Here is a 25,407-nt window from a genome sequence, read left to right on the forward strand (position 1 = left end):
TGGTGTCGACATGAGGATTAGAGTCAAGGGCGAAGGTCACACTTCTCAGATCTACGCTATCCGCCAGAGAATCTCTAAAGCACTCGTGGATTTTTACCAGAAGTACGTCGATGAGCAGAGCAAAGAAGACACGCCTTTAAAGAAAAAGCCCAATGAGTTTGGAGAGATTCTGGCGATGATAATTGGGGTAATTTGTGCTTTCGTTTGGTCAATTAATGTCAAATATTTTCTCAGCTGGAAGTATATTGATGGTTGGCCTAGAAATTTCAAGTTTTTGTTCGAGAAATGTACATATTATTTTGAAATCGCTGTAGTGTTGGCTGTTGCGGCCATTCCAGAAGGGTTACCGACAGTTATTACCACTCGTTTAGCACCTGGGACTAGAAAAATGGCTCAAAAGAACGCACTGGTGAAGAAGTTGCCAAGTGTCGAGACATTAGGGTGTACTACTGTCATTTGCTCTGATAAAATAGGTACCTTGACAACCAATCAGATGGCAGTAGCTAAGCTTGTAGTCATGGGGCGGTTCAAAACAAACTTGAAAAAAATTCACGAGGCGCTGTCGAGGTTGAATCAGATAAGATTACCTACTCCGGTAATCTCACACCTTGCATGAGCGATCCACGTTTAAGGGGCCTCAAGAATATTTTAAGGAGTAATATTAAAAGTGCCATGTGCTCGGAGTGGGAGCAGATTCCTGTTCCTAAAAGTGTGGCCACGTTTGTTGCTGATGGAGATATGACCACGTTTCTCAAGTGTACCATATTTACACATTTTTTAACATTTGTTCTCTTAATTCATTTTTTCCTCTTTAATTTAATTAGTATTTTTTTAATCTAACATTTTTTACCTTTTTATTTAGGGGTAATTTTAACTAATCAAAGGTAAATGATTTGAATCGAGTATTTTAATTTTAATTTAAGTTTATATTTTCGCAATTAAGACAACCGACAAATTAATTGATATCGAAAGGGCATTACAAGGGTATTAATCCTTCCTTGACTGTAACTGACTAACGAACCCGACACATTTTCTGGTAAAACGCAGATCAGGTAAGATGGTATCCGATCAGCCTAAATATTTTTTAAAATGATCGGTGACGACTCTAACCCATTATTCAAGTCGAAGCCTAATTTCGGGTCCAACTGAAAGACGATCGAAACACAATTCAATGAAAAGTTGAGCTTCAAGATTAATTAAGAAATTCAAATGATGTCTATTGAGGCTTTTATGGACCCCCGGAGTCTTGCCATAATAATCTTCTTTTCTGCGCCAATATATCCAAAAACCTCCTTATTCCAAGTATAAGCAGCATTTGTAAAAGCAGAGATAAAATCAGAGAGATTCACCATTTACCCAATTATCCTCAACCATCCGACTGAAATCGTCATGCATATGAGAATCACTTATCACGACATCCTTGTACAAATTCAATTTAAACCATTCGATTTGCTAATTCTTGAAAATCGGATATACCTAAAGCGATTTTGTGTCGAAGCTCAAAATAAAGGCTATCGTTTGCGTAGTATAAGCCCAAACGAACGCGCTTTGCAAAACTAAAACCATAAAATATAAAATCTTAACTCCCCGCCTTGGGAAGTTTTTGGGTTTGCTTCGCCTGGTGGCGCAGTTTGAAAAAGAAAATGACTCTATCCACAGAACCATCATCCCAGCAGAATACGGGGAATCAAGCACTCAAAACCAAGAAAAAGAACAAGAAGAACAGATCATCAGAATCCGAGCATCAAGTTGAAGAAAATGTTAAGCAGAGTTACCAAGAAAACGAGGAAATTGAGCCAAAAAAGAGCAAGAAAGACAAGAAAAGGAAAGAGAAAGAGCGCGAAAACAACGGAGGGGGTGAATTCGAGGAAGTGAATCACGTTGACAGCGGTGAGGAGTCTAAGAAGAGGAAGAAGAAGAAGGAGAAGGAAAAGAGCAAAAAAACAGAAACAAGATGAACAAAATAGAGAATTTAATGAAAGCAGAAATGGGAAAGAGGACACAATTCAATTTGTGGAAAGGAAAAGGTGGTGGTGAGCGGAAAGAATGATGAAGATGCAAAATACGCGCCCTTGAAATCATTTTCTAATTCTAATTTACCAAAAATTGTTTTGGACTGCAGCAAGGATTTTAGTAGCCCATCTTCTATTCAAGCTCACGCATGACCCTTTTTATTAGACGGTCTTGGTTTTATTGGAATTGCAAAATCTTGGTCAGGTACTTCGTTTTTGTGCCGCAAATCGCAAAATTTGACTTTACTAAGGTTTTAGTAACCCCTTTTACATGTTATGCTGAATCTATGTTGATTTGTTTTATTGTGAATCAGGCAAGACTTTGGCATTTGGCGTTCCGTTGGTGATGCATGTATTGAGCAAGCGAAATGTTAAATCCTCGAGAGGGAGGGATCCGCTTTGCCTTGTACTTTCCCCTACAAGAGAGCTGGCTGAGCAGGTATGAATCTGTTTGACTTGGTGTTGCTGAATCTATTAAGGTTTTTTTTTCTCTTTAATCAGTCTTTTGGCTTCATTTTCTGGTGGCAGATATTTAACGTTTTGTGTAATTCTGGCCAAGCATGTGATGTCGAATCCTTTGTTTGTATGGGGAAACATCTAAAGGGCCTCAGATTTCTTCTTTAAAGTCCGGCGTTGTAAGTTAATTTACGTCATTTTTCTATTCTTTTTGTTGCATCAGTATTTTTGGTTAACATGTTCCTTTTACCATATGCATCTTTCTTTTTTTACCTTGTTTTGGTTCAAATGTTCTTTTGCTTGTTTTGAATAAATTTATTCTGCTAGCACATTTTAGGGTTGATGTTTCAACGGTTTTTGTGTATAAAGCTTTTATATTGGCTAATAGCTAATGGATTTTGCTGTGAACTTAGGATATAATCATTGGGACTCCAGGTCGTTTGAAGGATTTGATGAATATGGAGGTGTGTCAGCTTAATGAGGTATCTTTTGTGGTAAGTGCATGTTTCTTCATAGTCATTACCTCATTCATTGTACTTTATCTCTAAATTATTCAATGGTTTCTGTGTCTTCTTTATTTTTTATCAGGACAATTGGTTCAATTTGTTTGCTATAGTTGCTATTGTTTTTTCAATTGCTTCCATTAGGGCGCTTTGATTAATGCTTGATACATCTTTCTTATAACCCATTTCTTAAATAGATGGACTGATGGAGTATGCAAGTACTAAGGAAAAAGTGAATTGATATTCTGTAGGTCTTAGATGAAGCTGATCGAATGCTTGACATGGGATTTGAAGAGGATGTTCGTTTTATATTGGGAAAGACATGTTTTGGTATGTATCATTGTGTCTTGGTTGATACATTGGGATTTTATACTCCTAGAAGATGATTAGCTTAACGCTTTTAATGATGCTTGCGCTTTTATGCTTGGTAATGACTCTCGAGTAAATGCTACTAACTATTGATCACGTCAAGTTCTATCAAAATAAGAAACATTATTCTGTATCTTTGTAGAATAATGCATGAGCAATTAAGTTGGATATTCTCATGTCTCTTTTATCCTTTGCAGCTCGTCAGAATGTAATGTTCAGTGCTACATGGCCTGCAGCAGTTCACCGGTTAGCTCAAGAATACATGGACCCTAATCCTGTTAAGGTAGATATCTTCATGCGTGATGCCGTGATGAAATTTTTGTAATTTCTTATTTATTTGGTAAAGTAACAAGTTTGTTTTCAGGTTGTGATTGGGTCAGAAGATTTAGCTGCCAACCATGATGTTATGCAGATAGTTGAGGTCTGATTTTGCTTAACAGCTAAACAATCTTTCATATTAACTTATTTTGTGTGTATACACGCATATTTGCCTCTATCAACTGTTTGTTTTCACATGTAGGTTTTGGATGATCGTGCACGTTATGAGCGATTGATTGCTTTGCTCAAGAAGTACCGTGAATCTCAGAGGTAATTGATCTCACAAATATTCTTGTAACAATTTTCTTTTTAAGTTGTAGATTGCTCTGACAAGAGTATGGATTTGTTTTCACTTTAGATAATTCTGTATGAAATTGTATTGTAGCCTGCAAATATATTGAACATATCAAAGAAAAGAGTTGTGGTGGGATGGACCTAGAAAATATGGTAGTAAACATGAAGTTTCCTTAAAATTTCATCATATTAGCCATCCAAGAGATCCATATGTTCTCTAGGAGATTATGAATATTGAATTATCTGATAGGATTTTTTTATTTTATTATTTCATTTTGTTGGCATTAACCCTATGGGAATAATAAGCCCATACTGTTACTTTAAGTTGACTAGAGTTGTATTATTGTGTCATAAGAAATCCTTATGTTCTCTAGTAGATTATGAATATTGATTTATCTAATATGGTTTTTTTTATTTTATTATTTCATTTTGTTGCATTAACCCTATGGGAATAATAAGCCCGTACTGTTACTTTAAGTTGACTAGACTTGTATCATTCTGTCATTTTTTATCTTTATTTATTTTTACTTTTTGAGTCTTGACATAGAGGCTTTCATTTCATTCAGGAACAGAGTGTCGGTATTTGTCTTGTACCAGGCAGAAGCTGATCGTATAGAAAATATGCTCAAGAGAAGGTAACCTTTACTTCCATTGTCTTATTTAAAAGGCTGAAGTAGGCCAAATTTATCAATTTCACCCTTATCGTATTTTTGTATTAATTTTGTCCTCGAAGTTGTTTAATTGCATTAATGTATACCTTTGGCCGTGTTGACTAACACAACCTATATTGTATTCTGTTGATGTGGACGCTAGTTTTTTCCACCTCAGATAATTTTTCTGATGTGTCATCCAGATGACGTGATAATAAAAAAAATTTAAGCAAACATCTTTATTTTTTTTAATTTGGTCACCTTTCCTAAACCCACAAATCAACAGACCCTTTTGAGAAAATTCAAAATTGGGTATTTTTTTAAAAGTTGCTAGCAAAATTTTGGGTTTATTCGCAAAAAAAGGGGGGAATTAATGATTTTCAAAATTCCTTTTCCAAAAGTGAAAAGGTTGCAGGAATTATGAAACAAACTTCAGTTAAGAAGCAAAACTTTTTTTTCTGGGGAATTTGAAGAGAAAATTTTATGGGAAAATGAAAAATAGTTACAGAAATCTGCAGGAAAAAGTCGACAAAGCACAAACTACATTGGTAGCAAAAGGGTTATAGGTTTAGGAAAGGTGACAAATTAAAAAAAAATAAAGATGTTTGCTTTAAAAAATATTCCTTTTTGTTATTACCATGTCATCCGGTTGACACGTCAGCAAAATTATCTAAGGTAGAGACAACCGTTTTTCACATCAGCAGAAACTAACGATTTTGTTAGTCAACATGGTCAAAGGTATACATTGATGCAATTAAACAATTTCGAGGGAAACATTGATGCGAAAATACGATAGGGGCGAAATTGATAAATTTTGTCCATTACAAGGGTGTAAACACCATTTTTCCCATTTCTATTTTATTTTATTATGTAAAAAACAATATTAAAATGTAGTGGTTGGGGTTATTAATACCCCAACAACCCTTGTAAAATCAGAAGGCTTTTCCCCGAAAAATATGGAATGAAAAGATATCTTTTATGACTTTGTGCTTGCTCTCCATTTTGCTTTCTTTCTTCTTTGTTATTTTAGCTTTTTCTTTTTTCCTTCATCGTGATCTTTGCTTCGGAGTTCGAGTGTTCGACGTTGAGTAGACAAGAGTGGTGGCCGGCGTTGGGGCTCGTTTTTTAGCCCTCTCGGCCACCGAATGGGGAGGAGAAAGGGAAGCGAAAGAACGAGAGAGAGTAAGGTTAGGAGGGGGAAGTCTCGGCCTTTTAGGAGTTGGTCGGTTCTCCTCCGTTCATGGCCGAGGTCACCGGTGGTTTAGGGTGGTTTCCGTCCCAGTTTCCGGCTTGGGAGGGCCGTCGAGCGATGGCCGTATGAGTCGTTTGAAGTTTTGGCAAGCTTCTATCAGTTCACGTAAACATGGGATTAATATTTTGTGTGTATGGAAAATAGGTAAATCACTCACCATGTCCCCAGATTCTATCTTCTTTTTGTTTTTGTGTTTCAGGGTCAAACCGCAGTCCAGATCCTCCAATTTCAGTGTGTTTACGTTTTGGTCACCATCAGGGTAAAATCACTTTTAGCTCCCTGTATCTTTCCCTTGTTTTAGCGTTTTGGTCACCCAATACCTCATTTTGCTATTTTTTATGAATTTGACATTATGGTTCATTTTTATTATAGTTTAGTCATTAATTGCTTGGTTATTTCCTTAAACTTGGCTACTGTTTTCATTTATTTCATTTTAGCCCTGTATATTTATGGTTTTATTACAATTCTGGTGCTCTTGTTACGTGATTTTTTTTGTTTCATGCCTAGATATTTGTTTATTTATATTTATGATCTCAAATTTACTTTACACTTATTTTTGTCACTATGTTACGAATGAATGCGTATGTATATTGTTTTATGTTGTACCATTAAGTATGTTTTATGTATTACGCATTTATTTTATGTATATTATTATGTATTTATTTTACATATATTATTATATATATTACTTTATTATATATATTTATATAATACTACATGTATTGTATTGCATTGTGTATATGAATGTTATATTTTACATCTTAGTACATTTATAATAAATATTATGTTCTATGTTAAATATCATGTTTGAAAATATATGTATAGATTTTATTAAGTAAAATAAAGTTAAAAATAACCTTAAAATTGTTTTTTAGTCCATATGTGTATTTATATATTTTTTTCTTCTTTAAATGCTTCAATGTACCATTTTTTATTTCGTCTAAAAGCCTCATTAGCATAATTCAACCGATTATATAATTGGTTTAAGGGTAATATTTATTTATTTTAAAATATTTAGGAGGGACAGTCTTAAAATAACTAGATGTCCTTTTTCGATATTGTAAAATAAATAAATATCCCATTAGAAAGACCTAAAAAATTGATTGCATTAAAATTAATTAAGTTTGAAGGGAAAAGGAAATATTCACTTATTTAAACTTATCGAAACAGTTCGTCTAATTTTATTAGGGATTAAGTTTTGATATTTTAAATAATTGAACATCTCTTATCTTTTATAATGATATAATTAGGATAAATTGGTTTATTTTCTTTCTTTGATAGAATACAAATTATTTTAATCTTGAATTCTTGAGAGAAATTTTTATATACTTTTTATTTTAGTTGGAAAGAGAAATATTCGTCTTAAAGTATTTTAGGGATTATTTTCTCTTCAATTGGAAATATTATAATGTTTTCTATTTCTCCTTAGAATTTTCCATTAAATAAAAATTGTATGATTGAATATAGAATAATAGGATCATAACTTAAATTTATATTCGAATTCTTAGATTTTTACTATTAGAGACAATTTATAATCGATGGGTACCAATTCTAGGCATTGTGGGGGTGTTTATCCTTCCCTACACGTAATCAATCATCGAACTCCTTTTTTATTTCAAAAAGAATGAATCTCTGGTTACACGTGGATCAGTGTATCTTTTAAAATGATGTTTTTCTTAAAAACTCTTTTAAAAGAAAATTTTTAGGTATTCGACCTACCTAACTCAAAAAGTCGATGGCGACTCCAAAATATTTCAAAATATTTTCAAAACATTTTCAAAAGAAAAACCCCAAGTCGTACGAAGTTTTTCTCCGCCCGGGCGAAAAACAGTGTCGACAGCTTGGCGACTTCGCTGGGGACATTAGTGGGTCATGCCTTAAATCGATTATATATTGTCTCTATAGTTGTAAATTGAGAATTCAATTTTATTTAATTTACGATTCTTTTAATTTCTTTCATTTTTTTAATTTTATTTTATATCATTGTGTATTAATGTTTGTATCTGATTGATTTTTAGATATTGAAATTTTGGTTTCGCTTTAGTTCGATTTTAGTGTGGTTTTTCAAAGGTTTGAGAATTTCTCCTCACACACGACACTTGCATTGCATAACATAAGCTCTATACTCGAGCTCTTTCCCCTTTAAGTAGGAGTGAAAGCGACGTCTTCATGAGAATTTATTCTCCATGTCAGACTAACAAGTAGTTTTCGGGGTTCATATGTCTTATGTCTTCGTGAGGATTTATTCTCCGTGTCAGGCATAGGGAAATGTGCCCTCTTGAATTGAACTCGATCCGCTTAAGCCTATAATGGGTGAGGATTGAGGGTTTGGCTCACCCAATGGGGCATCGACAAGGATAATTCGAGTACCTTTACTTCTAGAACTGAAACTCTGCATATAGTCAATTGTAGAAACCCATCCGATCTAAGACTGTACTGAAACTCTGTCCATAGGTACCTATATAAGTGTACACAAAGGAGAATTGAACTCTAACCTTCGTCTTTTAATTTATTTGATAGATATTGTTTTTAATAAATGCATGTGAACTATGAATTATGCGGTTAGGGTTTTAATTTCGTCTATGTGTTTTATTCACTGTATTTTATGGTTCATTTACCAGTTAAATTTAATCTTTTCATATTTCTCTAACATACATTTACTCTCTTTGATTATTATTTTTGCTAACATCTTTTCCTAGTCCTGTTGCTTTATTTTGTGCATAAACATGTTGTTAATACCCAAGTTATTTATTAAAATTAGAAGGTTTTTAAAACAACAACGTCACACAAAGGGGTATATATTTTTTATCCGCTTTGACATGTTGGGACGTGAGTTCTTTAAAAGTTGTTCTAGGATAATTACCTTGGAATTAACACATGTTTCATACATATCATGTCATAGAAGGTATTGATTCCCGATTTAATAGTCTCATTAGAAAGTTTTCAATACGACAATGTCACTCGAAGAGGTAGAATAAAAATGCAAAAGCGCATCAATGGTCCAGAAGGGTGCTCCAGGAAACAACTGAAGAGGTACATTAAGCTGGAATACATGAAGCTCAAATGATACAGTAAAAAAGCTTTTCAAGGGTGCTACGACGATATTGATATAAGTAGCAAAAAATAAATTTGATTGAAGTTATCAGGCAACAACGACAACCAATACGAGATATGGATGATGTCAGTAGCATATAGCCGCTCAACAAATGCATTTTTGGAAAAGAAGTGTAAGATTTGGAATTTTCCATCAAGCCAAGGATAAAAGAAGATTGTTTCATTGCACATTCGTTCAAAATTGAAGAAGTCGAGTAGTATGACGTGATTTGTAGTTTCAATCTGCCTCGGTGGATTGAGGCATTGTGTGTTCTTTGGAAGTTGTTTTATGACAATACTTTGGGGATCAATTCGTTTATTGCATTTGCATTTTGCATCTTTGCATTTGCATGAGCATATTTGCATAAGCATTAGCATCTATACATCGTACATTGCATGATATACATTGAATATCAACGTGCATTAATCACGAATCTTGGGAGTAACCCGTAGAATCTTTCGAGGTAAATTGAAGTCACCCCTTCGTACCTAGAAAAGAATTAAGAGCTAAAGACGTGATGTTAGCGCCATCTGAAGTTCGAGGCACATCATTGAGATATGTGGGGCACCGAAGAGCAGGGTCTAGAATTTGTTTGACCCATGGGTATTGACCTTTAACTTGTCATAAGACATCCCGTGCAGAGAAAAAAAAAGAAAAAAAAAATCTTTCACCCACTTTGAAACCATATTGCACTGACATTGTCCTGTTTGAACGTGTTTTTGTTCTTTCTTTGTATTCTCAATAAATATTTTGTTAATTGAACTTAGGTCATTTTCCAAGGTTATGAGAAATAAATCAAGTTTTAATCTTGCAATTCTTTGAATATCGAATGAATTAAAGCTTCTTTAATACTTCATTAATTATATATCTTTGACAAGGGGTAAGATTAGACTTTCCATACCCCATCCAAAGCTGGAATAACCATTGATGGGTTCCTTACCTGCAATAATGCACATTTACTCCCAAAATATCGAATCTTGACATCACTTCTCTCTAAAACAATAAAGTTATGTCCTTATCCCCCGAGGCACCAAAACATGTACTTTTACCTTCCCGGACAGAAATAATCTTTCCATGACATTACCTTTTTCAGAATAACGACTTTAAAGTCTCATATTTCCTTTCCTACATACGGAACCAACATTCATTTCCCAACATTAATAAATTTGGGAGCATGACGAGAACCTTTCATGCAAGAAGACAAGATGGAGTGTTGCAGATCAAGTTATTGCAAGAGAATTCGAATAATTGGGGCATACTAGGGGTAAATGGAAGAAGAAAAAATAAAGGGTATAATTGAAATAATTCTATCAATTATTAATTACATTTTTTTCATGTAAATAAAATTAATCTTGAATACTCGTCCCCCTGGGGATACCTCTTTTACAAATACTTCCATGTATGAGATGATGAACGGCTTTGTTTCATTTATCCTTTTATATGTATATATATATCACTTGTTGTCCCCTTTTGAGCCTATAATATTGTTTCTTTTTATTCAACCTAACCAAGGGTCACCCTCCACACTGGGGGGAAAAGATGAAGGACATCTACTCGCATGAGTGAACATCATTAATTTGGATTTCGCTACAGAGGCAAGTCTTGGGAAGGATAACAAGATATCACAAGGTGGACCAAATACGAAGCACTCAAAGATCAAATCGAGTTAACAACACAGAGAGAAAACGAAGAGATATAGAAAAAAAACACACAAAAAGAAAGTAAAAACAGAAAAAAGAAAAAAGAAAAAAGAAAAAGTAAGAGAAAACATAAGAAAAAGAGAAAAAGAAAAAAAAAGAAAGAAGAAAATAGACATATCCAACACTTCAAGACGGGCGGTTCAAAGATCTAGAATCAATTCACCAGAAGATCCTGAAACACCAAAGGAAAATAAAAAGAGAATAAAAGACACAAGCAGATTCAAGTCAAGCAAGACAAGATTGAAGACAGCAGAACGAAATGATCCTTAGTTCAATAACCCTTAAACACTTGTTTAGGCCTATTTATCATTTTCTTTCATAACCGTGAGCCCTAGCCTACGTTACGTGCCTGAAAAGTCCCTTCTAATCATAAATGGATTTCTAAGTGGAGAGACTATCTTCATATTTCATTCCGCCTCTCAGGGTTAATTTTATTTGTAAAAAAATAGTTTTCTAAAATTTTTAATGCATGATAGGGAAAAATAATAAAAGGAGGGTTCAAGATATAAAATTTTAAGATGACGTTTGAAACCAAAGGAGAATTCAAGTTGAAAACCTGAAAAGGCGGCTCGAATATGAAGATTGTCAACCACTACACAGAAGACGATCTTATACATATCTTGATGAAGCACTACACAACCCAAAGGCGCTCATGAGGGCTGAGAACCAGTGAACATTTCCAGAAGAGATTCATAACGGCTACTTCATCATATCAATGAACACACCTTAATAAAGAACGCAAGAAGCCAACCTGAAACACATTACCTCCCCATATTAGCTTGAAACACATTACCTTCCTAAGTCAGCGTAAGCCTTATATCAGCATTAATCTTTACACTTTTCAAATGTATATAATGTTTTTAAATGATTAAAAGAAAATTTGACTTATTTGATATTCAATGAACTCTTGTTTTACAATTTGTTTTGATTGTGAGCCTGAAGAAAATGACAACATTTTAAAATTTATTCATCAATTTTTTCACATTTCTAAAATTAAAAGAAATGAGAAAAACATTTTCAAATAGGACAATTTCAAGTGAAAAAGGTGAAGCTCATTCTGCCTCAATGAAAAAAAATAACAAATGATGCCAGAGTAATAAAGACATTTCACATAGTCTGAGAGATCAGAAAGACTGGAGGATAGAATTTCTAACATTTCTTTGTGAAGTCGTCAGTAATCCATCAAGAAACAGATGATCGCCTTAGTCGAAAGGGGCACATATCTCAGTTAATGGCAAATGTTCAAGACATTTCTGTTAGAAGAACTGATCATTTCTTAATTGTCTATTTGATTGTGGCATCATGAAGAGAAGCCTTTAAAATATTCGATAACATTTCTGTTGATGGTATATGATTGCTGGTTAGCAACACCAGAGTGAGACCATTCGAGATTAAGATCTTGGCACAAAGAGAGCCATGAGTACCTAAATTGGCATTACCAAAACCAGATCTCGATGAGATAACAAGATTCAAATCAAATATACATGGTGAATGAGCCTCACCATTTGGAATGCCAAGGGCAGAATATGAGGACATAAAGCGTTTACCTTGAAATGTTTCGAATAGAACCATTGAATTAGAGCCAGAAAGAGGCATTAAGACCACATATTGAATGCAGGAGAGTACTTCTAAGATTGTAACGAAGAAACCAAAGATAAAGATAGAAAAGACATGATTGCACAAGATAATCAGATTACTCTTCGGAAGATGCAAGTTTAAGCTGACAAGTTGCCCTTGAGGAAGACTCCATACAAGAGAGATCAAGTGAAGGAGGATCGAGATCTCCACTTTGGAGCGAGAAAAAAAAGAATTAACATTTCTGCATACAAGAAAGTCATACATTACATTTAGATTCATTTAAGTACATCCACACAAATTCTTACAGATTTTCCAATAAAGAAAGAAAAGAAAAGTCAGAATTCAAGCCTCAAATTGAGGGAATTGCATTAAAAGTGGCAGAACCTCAATAATTGAGGGACCCAATACATAGAACAATCATCATTTTTGAAGTGGGGCATGTTACCTAGCTAATGTGTTTTTTAAGAAATTAAGTCTGATTTTCAAAAGTTTCTTGATGATTTTTAAATGAGTTTTTTATATAAAAAGAACCTAAGTCCATTTTTTGGAATTTTCTTGATTATTTAAGCTTTCAAAGAAATCAAGCCTGATTTTCAGGGGTTTCTTGATGTTTTCAAATGAATTTTTAAAGAAGCTAAGCCTAATTTTTAGGGGTTTCTTGATAATAATTGTAAATGAAAGTTTTTAAGAAACTAAGCTTGGTTTTCAAGGGTTTCTTGATGAGTAAGTCCTTCGGGCCATCAGTAAGTCTTTCGATCATGATGCTTAAGTCCTTCGGGAAATCCATAAGACCTTCGGGTAGGATGTTTTAACATTTCATTTGCTCGATTCACAACACTTCGAATCAGCTTAAGTCCTTCGGGCCATCCATAAGACCTTCGGGCAGGATGTTTTCAACATTTCCTATGCTCGATTCACAACACTTCGAATCAGTTTAAGTCCTTTGGGTCATCCATAAGACTTTAGGCTGGATGTTTTCAAATGAGTTTTTAGAAACTAAACTTGATTTTCAGGGGTTTCTTGATGATTATCTCCAAAGATTTTTTTAAGGAAACTAAGCCTAATTTTTAGGGGTTCCTTGATGACAAATAAAAAAAATATTTTTAGAAACTAAGCCTGATTTTCAGGGGTTTCTTGATGTTTTTTGAATTTTTGAAAGAAGCTAAGCCTAATTTTAGGGGTTTCTTGATAAATGTACATAAATCTTTTTGAAGAAGCTAAAATTATCAAAATAATTTTTTTTACTAAGGCAAGGTGCACCATTAACAAGTCAAGATTCGCAAGAATACACGCAGGTACGACAGATAAAGAAGACAATCAAACTAGGAAAAGAATGAAGACTGCTCTTGCAACAATTTCCAACACTACAAGAAAACCATCATTCATACATGAATGTACATCTTTGCATAATATATTTGATCATTTCATACACATGACAAATTTTGATTTCCCTCTCATGAGGGTATCTGTAAAGTCTATTTTGAAAAAACTATTTTGTCATTCTTAGGATCATTTTTCTAGATAATTATTTGAGTCTTTTTAGGATCGTTTTTCTGGGATGTCGCATGAGTCTTTCTTAAGATTTTCCCTAGAAGCATTTTCAATTATGCATTTCTTCCAACTTGACTTTTCTAGGTCACTTCAATAAGAATGAGCAGTGTCGTTTCCAAGATGGACCCAACAAAGGCAAAAAAACTCAACAATCTGCAACATTAAGGAATTCAAAGAGTTAACAAAGATTTCATTTCACAACTTCAGCAGAGAATCAATCTATGTTTTTCATCATTGAAAGAAATGAATCTTAGAAAAAATCGAAGACCTTTGAATCAATACCTTCGGGTACTTCAAACACTAAATCACTGACATATGATAATCTTTTGCAGGGTTTAAAACTTTTCAAAGGGAAGATGAACCAATCAACATTTCAAAAAGAGAGTTCATAATGAAAAGAACTCATCCGGTAAGAGAGAAGAAGTTCATAATGAGAAGAACTTCATAATAAGAAGAACTTGTTCAATCTTAGCTCGATTCATCACATATGGAGTTGAATCAACAACACCTCACTCGATGGATCAACATTTCTAGTTGAGAGTTCATAATGAGAAGAACTCATCCGACAAAGGGAGAATAAGTTCATAATGAGAAGACCTTGTTCGACCTATCACTTGATTCACTGCATTTTGAATCAGTGACGCCTCGCTTGAGGGAATGACATTTCAGATGGAGAGTTCATAATGAGAAGAACTCATCTGACAGAGGGAAAAAAAGTTCCTAATGAGAAGAGCTTGTTCGACCTATTGCTCAATTCACAATACTTCGAGTCAGCAACACCTTGCTTGAGGGATTAACATTTCCAATGGAGAGTTCATAATGAGAAGAACTCATCCGATAAAGGAGAAGAAGTTCATAATGAGAAGAACTTGTTCAACCTTAGCTTGTTTCCATTATAGAAGAAGGTGGACCAACATTTCAATGAAAGGGTTCATAATGAGAATAACCAATCCGATGAGCAAGAATAAGTTCATAATGAGAAGAACTTGTTCAACTTTGTTCGATATCATCACAGAAGAAGGTAGATCAGCATTTCCAGTGGAGAGTTCATAATGAGAAGAACTCATCCGATAAGGAAGAAGAAGTTCATAATAAGAAGAATTTGTTTAACCTTGGTGATTCCATCACAAAAGGAAGTAGATTGACATCCCCAGCGAAGAGTTCATAATGAGAAGAACTTGTCCGATCAGAAGAAATTGGAGTTCAAGGTTTTAGCAATTTAGCTAGATAAAAAATGGTGCTTACTATCTTTGCTCTAATCTTGTTCCACAACAATGAGCAAAGAGGGGCAGTTGTAAACACCATTTTTCCCCATTTCTATTTTATTTTATTATGTAAAAAAACAATATTAAAATGTAGTGGTTGGGGTTATTAATACCCCCAATCACCCTTGTAAAATCAGAAGGCTTTTCCCCGAAAAATATGGAATGAAAAGATATCTTCTTTGACTTTGTGCTTGCTCTCCATTTTGCTTTCTTTCTTCTTTGTTATTTTAACTTTTTCTTTTTTCCTTCATCATGATCTTTGCTTCAGAGTTCGAGTGTTCGACGTTGAGTAGACAAGAGTGGTGGCCGACGTTGGGGCTCGTTTTTGAGCCCTCTCGGCCACCGAATGGGAGGAGAAAGGGAAGAGAAAGAATGAGAGAGAGTGAGGTTAGGAGGGGGAAGTCTCGGCCTTTTAAGAGTTGGTCGGTTCTCTTTCGTTCATGGCCGAGGTCATCGGTGGTTTAGGGTGGTTTCCGTCCCAGTTTTCGGCTTGGGAGGGTCGTCGAGCGATGGTCGTATGAGTCGTTTGAAGCTTTAACAAGCTTCTATCAGTTCACGTAAACATGGGGGTTAATATTTTGTGTGTATGGAAAATGGGTAAATCACTCACCATGTCCCCAGATTCTATCTTCTTTTTGTTTTTGTGTTTCAGGGTCAAATCACAGTCCATATCCTCCAATTTAGCGTGTTTACGTTTTGGTCACCATCAGGGTAAAATCACCTTTAGCTCCCTGTATCTTTCCCTTGTTTTAGCGTTTTGGTCACCTAGTACCTCATTTTGCTATTTTTTATGAATTTGACATTATGGTTCATTTTTATTATAGTTTAGTCATTAATTGCTTGGTTATTTCCTTAAACTTGGCTACTATTTTTATTTATTTCATTTTAGCCCTGTATATTTATGATTTTATTACAATTCTGGTGCTCTTGTTATGATTTTTTTTTGTTTCATGCCTAGATGTTTGTTTATTTATATTTATGATCTCAAATTTACTTTACACTTATTTTTGTCACTATGTTATGAATGAATGCATATGTATATTGTTTTATGTTGTACCATTAAGTATGTTTTATGTATTACGCATTTATTTTATGTATATTATTATGTATTTATTTTACATATATTATTATATATATTACTTTATTATATATATTTATATAATACTACATGTATTGTATTGTATTGTGTATATGAATGTTATATTTTACATCTTAATACATTTATAATAAATATTATGTTCTATGTTAAATATCATGTTTGAAAATATATGTATAGATTTTATTAAGTAAAATAAAGTTAAAAATAACCTTAAAATTGTTTTTTTAGTCCATATGTGTATTTATATTTTTTTCTTCTTTAAATGCTTCAATGTACCATTTTTTATTTCGTCTAAAAGCCTCATTAGCATAACTCAACCGATTATATAATTGGTTTAAGGGTAATATTTATTTATTTTAAAATATTAAGGAGGGACAGTCTTAAAATAACTAGATGTCCTTTTCCGATATTGTAAAATAAATAAATATTCCACTAGAAAGACCTAAAAAATTGGTTGCATTAAAATTAATTAAGTTTGAAGGGAAAAGGAAATATTCACTTATTTAAACTTATCGAAACAGTTCTTCTAATTTTATTAGGGATTAAATTTTGATATTTTAAATAATTGAACATCTCTTATCTTTTATAATGATATAATTAGGATAAATTGGCTTATTTTCTTTCTTTGATAGAATAAAAATTATTTTAATCTTGAATTCTTGGGAGAAATTATTATATACTTTTTATTTAGTTGGAAAGAGAAATATTCGTCTTAAAGTATTTAAGGATTATTTTCTCTTCAATTTGAAATATTATAATGTTTTCTATTTCTCCTTAGATTTTCCATTAAATAAAAATTGTATAGTTGAATCTGGAATAATAGGATCATAACTTAAATTTATATTTGAATTCTTAGATTTCCACTATTAGAGAATTTATAATCGATGGGTACCAATTTGGGCATTTTGGGGGTGTTTATCCTTCCCTACACGTAATCGATCCCCGAACCCCTTTTTTATTAGAATGAATCTCTGGTTACACGTGGATCAGTATATCTTTTAAAATGATGTTTTTCTTAAAAACTCTTTTAAAAGAAATTTTTTAGGTATTCGACCTAATTAACTGAAAAGGTCGATGGCAACTCCAAAACATTTCAAAATCTTTTTAAAACATTTTCAAAAGAAAACCCCCCAAGCTGTACGAAGTTTCCCCCGCCTGGGCGAAAAATAGTATCAAATAGGGGCGAAATTGATAAAGCTTGTCCATTACAAGGGCAATTGTGACCCTTAAGCCTATTTAAAATAAATTAGTCATCTCTTCATTGGCTAAATAGAATAGAAAACATTTACAATTTGCACTCAGTTTTTGAAATTACTATAAGGTCATTGGCATGATATTCATGTGATTTTGAGTTGTGCAATTAAATATTGGGTAAACCACGTAGTTAGTGTAACACCCCTTTCTTGTATCCGGCCCCGAACACAAGTCAGAGATGTTACAGGCTTTTAAAACAATTTTGTATTTGAAAAATAGTAAAATTTTGTTTCTTTAAATAATTCTATCTAAGAATAAAATATTTAAAACGCCATTTACTACTAATATGTAATATAGCGTTTATATGCATCATATAGTAGTTTAAGTTTGCTGATAAATATATTACTACGAAGGATGATAACATGGCTAGGGAAAAAAGTCATTTAAGTGGGATAGAGAGACGGGGCCCAGATCCGAGACGGGGAGGCCAAGACGGACCTCCCGGTGTAATTTGGTGGCTATTGGCCACCGGCGACAGCGAGGCGGCGGCTGGCGAAGGTAACTGCCGACCACTCACCGATTTTCTAGAGAGAGGGGAGACCTCTCCCTCTTTCTCTAAAATCTATTTTAATTGAAAAAATGAAAAAATAAAATAAAAGGTTGATATTTATAGAAAACTTTAGGGAAAATTGCACTTTAAATCCCCTAAGTTTGGCGTGTTTTGTAAAAGGTCGCATACAGGGACTCTTTTTGTAGTTTACCCATTTCTGATACATTTTATGTATTTTTGGTTTAATTTTTGTTTAGTCCTTGTACTTTTAGGCGTGTTTTACATTTTAGTCCCGGAATCCTTATGTTTTATTTATTTTATTTTTAGCACTTTAGTTTTATTACTTTCACTTTAGTCATTAATATGTTATGTTTCATGTTTTATTTATTTTTGATTTTGACACTTTATTTTCTGTTATTTTATTTTAGTCACTGGGCTTGTTGGTGGTATATTTATTTTTTGTGCCTATAATTTTTAATGTTTATGTTTCAGTCTTATTTATTTACTCTAACTTGTATCATATTTTTAATCTAAGTAGTTTGTTTAGAAATCTTGCATGTTAGTTTCTTATTTCTTTGCATTGATATTATTGCTTCAACCTTATATATATATATATATATATATCATTTTGTTTTCTAAATATGTAAATGGGAAATTTTATTGTGAGGGAAATATACGAAGACATCTCCCGACTATAAGGGAAGGTGTCTTTTCGAGAATTTTTCGCATAAATGTTTGTTTTGTACTTGATAATTCTCTTTGTTCCACATTTATTTATTTTGATTATTTTTCAACTCTTTTCACTTCTATTTTATTTTATTTTATCTTTGCGAAAAATTGTGAAATAATGTTTTTTGTGAGGGGAATCTATGTGAAAGTCTCCTAACTGCAAAAGAAGAGCATTCCCGAAGATTGTTCACACAAAAGGTCATTTGTTATCCGAAAATCGAGACTTTTTGAATAAAATCAAATGAATAAAAGGATCTTAATTTAAATAAATTTTCGAGTTTGTAATTCCCAATATTTAAACAACATATAATCGTTTAGGTACCAAAATTTGGGCGTTGTGGGGGTGTTCACCCTTCCCCACACGTAACCGACTCCCGAATTCTTAAAAATTGATCTTTGGTAAAACGCATACTATTTTTTTTGTCGTTTAAGGTTACCAACCTACCTAACTTAAAGGTTGGTGGCGACTCCAAAATCAAATTGTTTTCCAAATTATATTTCATCGCCTTCCCCGAAATCTAATTTTTTAAGTTTACTGATGATTGTGCTTGATCAATCTAGAAGTTTAGGAGTCTTTTGTGTTCTCATTAGTTCTCAGGCGCTTATCTGTCGCCCTCTACCGTCGATCTCTATTGTCGTTCGTCGTCCGTCGATGCTAATCATCGTTGACTGCTTTCCGCCACCACGCTCCGACCACCGTTCACCGCCGTTTTTCTCAGGTAAGTTTGTCTCGTCTGTGATTCCAATTTTGAGCTTAGTTTTACGAGAAAATTCTTCAATCGGCACAGATCTACCGTTGAAGGTTACGACTCTTCATCTTCCTCGTCACGGTTTTTTTGGGTTTCTGCCACCTTCCGACCATAACCCATGATACATATGTTGTGAATAAACTAGTAAAGGCTTCATTGTTTTTTCTTGAAGTTTTCTGCATCCCCCGTTAAAGTTCCAAGAAGTTTTTGCTCTGCTTGTTCGACAACTCTTAAAAGTTGGAATCTGAACATGTTTTTAGGTCTCAGCTTTGAGTTGATTTGTGAAATATGGGCGATCGTTTCAACGGGGTTTGGTCTGGAACCAAAAACAGTGACGGGAGGAATGTCAACAGTGTCTAGAGGAAGGACAACAACTCGTGGGGGAAGGAGATTACATATCATCTAAAAAGGGGAGTAGGGTTGGGCGTAATACGCTCTTTGTTGAAAATATTCCTGAGAATCTTCACTGGAAAAAGCTTGGTTCTTTTTTTTTTTTGCATCCATGAAAAGGTGATTGATGCTTTCATCCTTTCTAAAAAATCTGTAAGGGGAGTTCGTTTGGCTTTATTAGATTTGCTACATTAGAAGAAGCCAAGAAAATAATTTTTAGGTTGGATGACTCTTTCATTTTTGGATACAAGATTGGTGTTTCGATGGCAAAATATAATCTCAAGCAAACCTTCTAGAGAAGAACTACTCATCATTTCAGCGGAAGGATAGGAAGTGGCTGACAAGAAAAGTGACATATCCTCGATAGAATGGGTGGTTGATGAAGATAAATTACGAGTTCTGGAAAATTGCCTTGTGTGTTAGTGTAGAAACTTTTTTTTCCATCTCGAACTTTGCTAGACAGATGCATGAAAAAGACCTTAATAGTTTTTCATTGATGAGAGCTATTGGAAATGTTATCTTATTGTGTTTTGAAAACTTGATGTTGTTGAACAGAATGAAGGTCGAGAATTCAGAGTCTCTACAATGTGGTTTGACAAGTTTGAATCATGGTAAAAAAAACTTGGTGGTGGAGAGTTGGCGTATTTGGTTGCTTTGCGAAGGGATTCCTTTTCATGCTTGGAGCTGATATACCTTTACAAACATAGCAGTAAAGTGGGGAAAAATTATTGCTATAGATGAAAATTCCCAATATCCTTCTTCCTTTGATCGGCAAAAATCCAAATTTTCACAAATACCATCTCTAGAATTGATGAGGTAGTAGGATTGAAGGTTGAAGGCCAATCGTTTAAAGTCTGGTTTGTGAGATTGATCCGAGTTTCAAGCCTATTCCTTGGGTTCCCGAAGAAGATGAAGACACTGTTGGCTCTGAAAATGGCAAATCCAAGAATTTCAAGTCGAGTATTGCTGCATTGACCCACTCTAATACTCAAATTGAAGCTCCTCCTCCTAGTCGAAGTTCCCTTGAGGCTACACCGGGTTTCTTTCCACTTGGATCGCTAGAAAATTTATCAAATCAGCTTGGGAAAGTTGTAGCTGGCGGTGGAACCACTGGTGGTGAGATTGGTTTAACTTTAAGGCCATGTTCAGTTTTAGATTCTTCCTTACATGGTGCCCTCGATCGATCAGATCAAAACGTTATGGAGTCTCATGCCCTGGAAGACGGTCTCAGTATGGGTCTATTGGTTTCTAATGGGGCAATATGTGATTCAATCCGGTTGCATGGAGAGGGTCTTGGGAAGGGCCCGAAGCTCGGGAAGAAAAAAGACCTCGCGAATCTAAAAAGAGCAAAGCAAAAGGCTGAGGTTGCTTAAGTGTCTTGGAGTAAGCTTGGGCTTTGGTTTGTTAGCGGTTTTTGAAGGAGTTTTAATTGATTGTATTGTGTTGCTTCTCCAAATATGTAGATGGTTCACCTCTTGGAGTCGGTTGTATTTTTTCACATTAATGGATTTGGGTGTTGCTTTCGGTTATTTTGGTTTTTAGTGATGTGAGGCTCGGGATAGGTGTGAGTTGGTATCGGATAGGGTTGTTTTTGTTTTATTTGGCTGTTTGAGGGGGGTTTCTTAGATGTTTTTTGGTTTCTCTTGATTTGGTGTCTGTATCTAGATTGGTGTGTTCTTTCCTGTAAGGTGTGCTGGTTTGATTATTTAATAAATCATAAGGTACTCTTTTCCTCCTTCCAATTTTCGTTGACATACGACTTAGTATGTTGATGATTATGAAGGGGGCTTTTAACGAGGTCTCCAATTCTTATAAAAAAAATAAATATAATACAACAAAGGTATATTTCAATCATTCCTACCAGAGCATCATAACATAACAAAATATATGCCAACTAGTAATATCAAAAGAACATCTAAAGATGTCATACTGTTACTGATGAGGCGACCCTTGATAGATGATATCAATTGCACTCCTCACTTCGAAACTATGCTATAACCTACGTGTGAAGGAATCACACATTAAGTATTCATTTAGTGAGGCATAATAAGATATCAAAATACGATTTATTTCATATAAAATATATAAATGCATAAAATTGACTTCATAAGTAAAGTTTCCGTCACATAACCTACGAAATATTATTTTCATATGCGTAGCAGACTTATTGATCGGTGTATTCAAGAATCCATTTACAACCCAATGTATGACATATTAGAATGCAAGGTACACAATTAACACGTAAGTGCTACAATGACGTATAGGTATTGTAGTATATAGCGACACTATACTAACAATTCCTGAGTGGTAATTCTTTATGAACACCATCTTTGCACACATAGTGCCATAGTATAATAAATGTACTACTACAATAATGCAATAAATAAAATCGATCGATAACCACCTTATTCTAGGTATTACAATTACACCTATGACTCTCAATGTACATACAATAGACTATTATATCCAAATCGCATATTAAACATATATTCCAAAACATCAATAGACGTTAAATAGTGTGAAGCACATCCATTTGTTTTAATGCTAGTTCATACCTTAAAATCATTCAATAAAAATCATTTTCATAAAACTTTCTGCCGAACGCCAATGTGTGCAACATTAGTTGGATATCTAGACTATATTGCAGTACTACTATGATCCAACCAGATAAAAAATGAAAACACACTTGTGGCCTGGGGGTTTATGTTGATTTTAACAGTAGGCGTTTGCAAAATTTGATTGGTAGAACTAGATTATTTCCTTCAGGCAGTTATACAATTAATGTAAATAATAAATATTAGAATTTCTCTAGGCATATTGATTTAGTTTAACTTTTGATACTTATTAAAACCATGTGATTCAGGTAGCTACTGATGTTGCTGCAAGGGGGTTGGATATTCCAGATGTAGAAGTAGTGATCAACAGAAGATTATGTACACCGGATAGGGAGGACCGGAAGAGCTGGTGGAAAGGGTGTTGCTCACACATTTTTCAGTCAGCAGAATAAGGTAATACTAAATACAAATCTATTTTACATTCTTAGATTGAACAAGTTGGTTCTGATAAAGGATATTGGTGAATGGAACATGGTCAATTTTGTTTCTTTCAAGTAGTGACAAGCTCATGGCAGGGACTTGCTGGAGAATTGGTAAATGATCTCAAAGAAGCGGGGCAGATTGTACCACCAGCACTGTTGAAATTTGGAACTCATGTGAAGAAATAGGTTTCTTTTTTACCCCTCTCTTGCATGCATCCTTGTGCACGTTCTCATTGAAATTTGTGGTTCATTGTCGGGGATGAACCTGCGTTGTATGTCAGAGTGGCAATTGACCCCCTCCAAAAAACAACTTTGGTTTAATTGTTTTTAGGTCTAATATTTTTGAAATCATTAAAATTAAGCCCTTGACCCTCCCAAAATTTGCTTGTTTAATTATATTTTAGGACCCGTTCAGGGGCAATTTTAATTATTTTTGAACTAAAATTATGTCTTGATCCCCATTTTTCTGGTTTAATTACTGTTGAAGACCAATTTTAAAATTAGTAAAACTAAACCTCAACTCCTTCAAGTTTTATGGTTTATTCAATTTTAAAGACCGTATTTGTTTCAAAGTCAATTTGTCCCGTCATTTCAATCCTGACTGTCCCTGTATTGTCTTGTGACTTTAGTATTAGAGAAGGGCAAAAACGTGTTGAACTTTGAACTAGTGTGCATGTTTTATCATCTTGTTACCCGTCTTAATACAGGAGTCCAAGCTATATGGGGCTCACTTCAAGGAGATAGCTGCTGATGCTCCAAAGGCTAAAAAAATAACATTTAACGACTCATAATGAAAACTGATACACATGGCCTGCAGTAATATATGTAGAATTGATTATAAAATCTGGTAGACTAATTTTTTATTCTATGATTTTCCACCATATTTATTTTCTTTTTAACCATTTTTGTTTAAGCAGAAATTGATCTGAATGTACGCGGAGGCGGACCCAGGAGCCTTCGTCAGGGGTTGCAAGAGCCCAGGGGTGACACTTTTGAGGGGTGACACTTGGATTAGGGGTGACACTTGTGGAGGGGTTGCTTGGGATACCCCGGGCACCATAGAGATCCACCCCTGGATGAGGGGTTGCCCGGGATATCCTGGACTCCATGGAGGTCCGCCCCTGAATGTACGTCGTTCTGTATGATGGAATGTAAAGTGTAAAACCTAGATTTTGCTTATTTTCATTGAATGGTCTTCTTGTTAAGAATCTCATACATAAAAAAAATAGGGAAACCTAATGTGCAAGAGATTATGTTGGAATTGATTTATATCTTTATATTCGTTTGCCAATGAATTGCAGTTTACATTATGGTTAACTTACTGTATTGAGATTGTCAGGAAACTCTTAAAGGAGAATACATGGTGGGCAATTGTTATAACATGGATCAAATCCAAGTAAATATAATATTATTTTTTTATTTTATTATTGAATATATAAATATACACACACGCATCACATTTCATATAAACTGTACGCACCGCAATCAAAACCGCAGATGAAGTTGAAAAAACTGGAACTCCAATGAATGGATTTCGAGTATCGAGTAAATGAAATAAAACAATTAAGGTTGATAGCTGCTTAGTGAACTCATTCACTAATGGTGTTGGGCAAATTCTAGGATTGGTTGGAGTCCTTCTGCCAAACTCCACTTGAATCGCATGGGCAGAAAGCGATTTGATGGCAGTTTACTTTCTCCAAATATTCCAGCTTTGGGAATTGTATTTGAAGCTCTTTCCAGTTCATCTTTATACCAGTCAAGTGCTTCAAACGCAAAGTCTTCACTTGCCATTTCTTGTCAATTTGACCTAGGCTACTCAGTCGACCACCTTTAATGTAGAGTCGCTCAAGGCCTTGCAGAATCTCGGGGATCAGCCATAGAGGTGGTTCTTTATCTGGGAAACATTGGAGTTCCAGTTTTTTCAACTTCTTCATCTGCGATTTTGATTGCGGTGCGTCCCTTGCCTGCTTCTTGGTATCTTTGATTGCACCTGCTCCCCATGCACTTGCCTGCTCCTTGGTATCTTTGATTGCACTTGCTCCCCATGCTATTTTCAGTTTCGAAAGAGACTCAAACTTGGAGAAAAGAGTAGCCGTTTCCTCATCATGTAGTGAGAGTTGGTTGTCGTTGACGTTGATGGTGAGTTTCACCAGGTTACGCAGCTCCTTCAAGTGGCGGAGAGCGCAGGGGCTATTCTTGCTGATCACGAAACCCTTGAGGACTTTGAGATTTGAAAGCTTGGACAACTCTTTGGGGATTTTTTCAAGCAAATAGCACTCGGATAGATCCAAGTGAGTGAGGGTCTCGAGTGAGCCAACGTCTTTGGGAAGTTCCTCCAGATTGTGACAAGCTCTGAGATCCAACATCTTCAAGTTGCAAAGCTTACCCAGAGTTTTTGGTGGGAACTTGTTGATTCCAGAGATTCCTTGAAGACTAAAAGACTTCAACTTGATCATATTCTTCAACCCCTTTAAAAATTCCGTCTTTTCTACTTCCACATGTCGCTGGGCTGTTCTCTCCCAAATTCCCAAATAAAGCACTCGTATGTTCTTCATCTTGGAAAACAACTCTCGGGCAGATCGGGGAACTGCTTACTCACATTGAACAACGTTTCTAG

At 34.6% G+C, this 25,407-nt stretch overlaps 1 pseudogene; it reads left to right on the forward strand.

Moving 5' to 3' along the window:
* The first annotated feature begins 1,595 nt into the window (after positions 1–1,595).
* On the forward strand, positions 1,596–4,617 carry LOC120146210 (annotated as a pseudogene).
* The last annotated feature ends 20,790 nt before the right edge of the window (positions 4,618–25,407 follow it).

Source organism: Hibiscus syriacus, unplaced genomic scaffold (genome assembly GCF_006381635.1).
Source record: "Hibiscus syriacus cultivar Baekdansim isolate YM2019G1 unplaced genomic scaffold, ASM638163v2 tig00110904_pilon, whole genome shotgun sequence".
Taxonomy (NCBI): domain Eukaryota; kingdom Viridiplantae; phylum Streptophyta; class Magnoliopsida; order Malvales; family Malvaceae; genus Hibiscus; species Hibiscus syriacus.